We start from the raw sequence: 3,987 nt of genomic DNA on the forward strand, positions 1-3,987 counted from the left end.
GCTGTGAACAATCTCAATCTCTTCACCATCCATCCTGATGCTGCCAATTGGTCCAGAGGTGAGAATCTTTGTCTTCTTGACATTGAGCCTCAATCAATACTGAAGACTGCAGTCCTTGACCCTCTGCAGCAAGCATTTCAGGTCCTCCTCAGTTTCAGCAAGCAGGGTTGTGTCATCTGCATGATGCAGATTGTTGACAGATCGTCCACCAATCCTGATGCCACATTTCTCCTCATAGAGCCCAGCTTCCCGGATGATCTGCTCTGCATACAGGTTGAAAAGGTATGGAGACAGGACAAATCCCTGGCGTACGACCTTCCCAATTTTGAACCATGCAGTGTTTCCTTGCTCTGTTCTGACGGCTGCTTCTTGGTCCAAGTATAGGTTTCGCATTAGCACGATTAAGTGTTCCAGGATTCCCATTCTTCTCAGAGTCAGCCACAGTTTGTTATGGTCCACACAATCTAACGCCTTTGCATAGTCAATGAAACACAGATAGACATTCCTCTGGTATTCCCTGCTTTCAGCCAAGATCCATCTAACATTAGCTACAATATCCCTAGTACCACGACCCCTTCTAAACCCAGCCTGGACTTCTGGCAGTTCTCTGCTGATGTGTTGTTCTAGTCATTTTTGGATAATCTTCAGTAGAATCTTTCTTGCATGTGAGATCAATGATATTGTTCTATAGTTTCCACACTCTGTTGGGTCACCTTTCTTTGGAATGGGAACAAATATAGATCTCTTCCAGTCAGTTGGCCAAGTGGTTGTTCTCCAGATTTCTTGACACAACTTAGTGAGCACATTCAGGGCAGCATCTGTTAGCTGAAATATGTCAATTGGTATACCATCTATTCCTGGAGCCTTATTTTTTGCTATTTCCTTCAATGCAGCTTGAACTTCTTCCTTCATCACCATAGGCTCTTGCTCATATGTTGTTTCATGAAATTATTTTGTGTCTGCCAATTCCTTTCGATACAATGACTCAGTATATTCTTTCCATCTTCTTTTAATACTTCCTGGATCATTTAATATCTGCCTAAAGCATCCTTGATTATAGCAACTCGAGGTTTGAATTTGTTATTCAGTTCTTTGAGCTTAAGAAATGCTGAACGAGTTTGGCCCTTTTGATTTTCTGTCTCCAGCTCCTTGCACACTTCATTGTAATATTTTACTTTGTCATCCCATGCTGCCTTTTGAAATCTTCTGTTCAGCTCTTTAGTATCTTGAATTCTTCCTTCAGATGTATAGAAAGTAATTAAAAATACCATGGCTTGGTCACGTGCACCTTAGGCTTTAAACTGACATCTTTGCCTTTTCGTACTTTGAAGAAAACTTTGATAGCACATTTTTTTTCAATGCAACAGGTCTTGATTTCTTGACTGCTGGCACCAAGGGATTTTGAATCCAAATAAAATGAAATTGCTGACAATTCCAATCTTTTCTCCATTTGTCATAATGTTGCCTATTGGTCCAGTGGTGAGGATCTTTGTTTTCTTGATTTTGAGATGTAACTCATATTGAAGAATGTGGTCTTTGATCTTTTACACTAAGTGCTTCAAGTCTTTACTTTCTGCAAGCAATGTTGTGTCATCTGTATAGCACAGATTATTGAGCAGTCTTCTTCCAATCCTGATCCTGCTTTCTTCTTCATAAAGTACAGCTTCTTTACTTATTTGCTGAGAATACAGATTGAATAGGTATAGATTAAGGATACAGTCCTGATACATACCTTTCTTGATTTTAAACTATGTGGTGTTCTCTTGCTCTGTTTGGAAGCAGTTATATAGTGATATAATCATTTCCCTTGATTGTGTGTTAATTATCAAAAAAGACAAAAATCCTCATCCCTCGACCAATAGGCAACATCATGATAGAAGAGAAAAGACTGAATCTGTCAGTGGCTTTTCTTATTTGGATCCACAGTCAACTCTTGGGTACTAACAGTCAAGAAATCAAAAGACATATTGCCCTAGGAATATCTGCTGTCAAATACCTCTCCAAAGTACTAAGGAGCAATGATGTTAGTTTAGAGACTAACACCTCAACCACTAACATTTCAGTAACTTTCTACACATCTGTTGTGGTAGTTGTTGTGTACTGTCGAGTTGGAACTAACTGATCCACTAGCTGATCCACTAGCGGGTTTTTAGAGGCAGTAAATAACATCTTTTTACTATTAAGAGCTTTTAGTCAACACAAAAATTATGGAGAAAGTACAGAGATCTCATATACTCCCCCTCCCTTCTGCACAGTTTCCCATTATTAACATCTTGCAGTCATGAGATATACATGTTACAACTTATGAACCAATATTAGCACATTATTGCTAATCATAGCTCAGATGTATGTTAGGGTTCGTTAACTCTTTGTATTGAAAACCCTATGAGGTTGGGTTTTTGTTAGTATTATTGTTGGGTTTTTTTTTTTAAAAAAACACTTTTCATTGTGATTTGGGTAAAAGCTTACAGAACAAATTTATTTTCCATTCAACAATTCATACACTCTTTGATTTGTGACCCTGATTGCCATCCCCATAATATATCAGCCCTCTTCCCACATCCTCCCAATGTTTAGCATATTCATTCATCTTTCTTTCCTAGCCCATGCTGCCTTCTGAATTTTATCCATTGGCACATGTTGATTTCCCCCCTAATTTATTTTTTTATATAATCGGGGTGGGTGTGTCAGAGACAGTGCAATTGGCACAGGATAGAGCAGGGTTTAGGGCTGTTGTACATACGGTCTCTATGAGTCACAAGCGACTCAACGGCACATAACAACAACAACATCTTTAAGATTAAAATATTTTTATTGTCATTTGAGTGAAAGTTTACAAAGCATATTGTTTCTTCAATTATCCATACACAATTTGTTTTATAGTAATCCCACAATGTAACTGCATTTCCCCCACTTCCACCCTGTCATTTTCATATCAGTAATCCTGGTCTTTTAAAATTATTTTGAGTTTTGTTCACATTTTCCCCTCACTCTATCTAGAACCTCTTATTGTGGTCTTTTCCAGAGCCCTCAGCCACTCTTCATGCTCTTACACCTATTTCTACCAACCATTGGGTCTGAATTTCATGTTAACTCAGATTTTACTCCCAGTTGTGGGGTTTATTAGGGAAACAGGTTATAGATTCCGGCAAGGCAAAGAATATTACACAGTGCATGTCTAGGTTTAGTCCAGAAATCCCAAATCAGATTAACAAGGCACAATTCCTCAGTTAGTGACAGTCTGGGTTCAGTTCAGCTGCACAAATGCAAGAAGCCTCTGGTCTCCTCAATCATCCAGAAAACTTTATCTCAGAGAAGTTATAAGTCAGCTTTTACTTCAATCATCTAGCAAGCAAAACTTTTAAGTTTAGCATAAATGCAGAGTTCCGCTGGTTACACCTTTGCCATAGTCTCTTCATAGCAGTGCCACAGTCTCCACCATCTCTCTACCACCATCACCAGGTGTCACTCTACAGTATGGAAAGCACTATTTCTTCTCTAAAGAATTATTTTATTTTTTATTATTTTTTTGGTGTGTACTGTCAAATAAGATCTGACTGGTACAGGAGGAAATTTTCCTTCCTTCTCCAGCACAGCATTTGGTGGATTTGAATCACACTCCTCTGGGATTGCTGTGCAGCTTTTTTCCCCTAGGACACCAGAGCTCCCAGCACTCTATTTCTTATATTAGTTCCATAGTTGTTGATGATTTGCAAGCAATTTGTCCACAGTTAAGGTAGCTGGAGACCAATGAGGGCTGGCAACATCCAGTTCTTTGGTTTCAGGATCACAAAGGTTGGGGCTCATGCAAGTTTTCATGGGTTTTTATTTTCTTTGTTCTGGTCAAGAAGAGACACCTTAGATAACTACTCACAACTTTGAATATCCTACTAAGTGCATATCAAAATAGATTGTAGAATATCATCAGTCTGATGAGTTTTGGAAAGTATATAATACCATGTGTTTATTTTTAAAATGTCTTGTATA

The sequence above is a fragment of the Elephantulus edwardii genome, unplaced genomic scaffold (genome assembly GCF_000299155.1).
Source record: "Elephantulus edwardii isolate Elephantulus edwardi_28Jun2011 unplaced genomic scaffold, EleEdw1.0 scaffold00095, whole genome shotgun sequence".
NCBI lineage: Eukaryota > Metazoa > Chordata > Mammalia > Macroscelidea > Macroscelididae > Elephantulus > Elephantulus edwardii.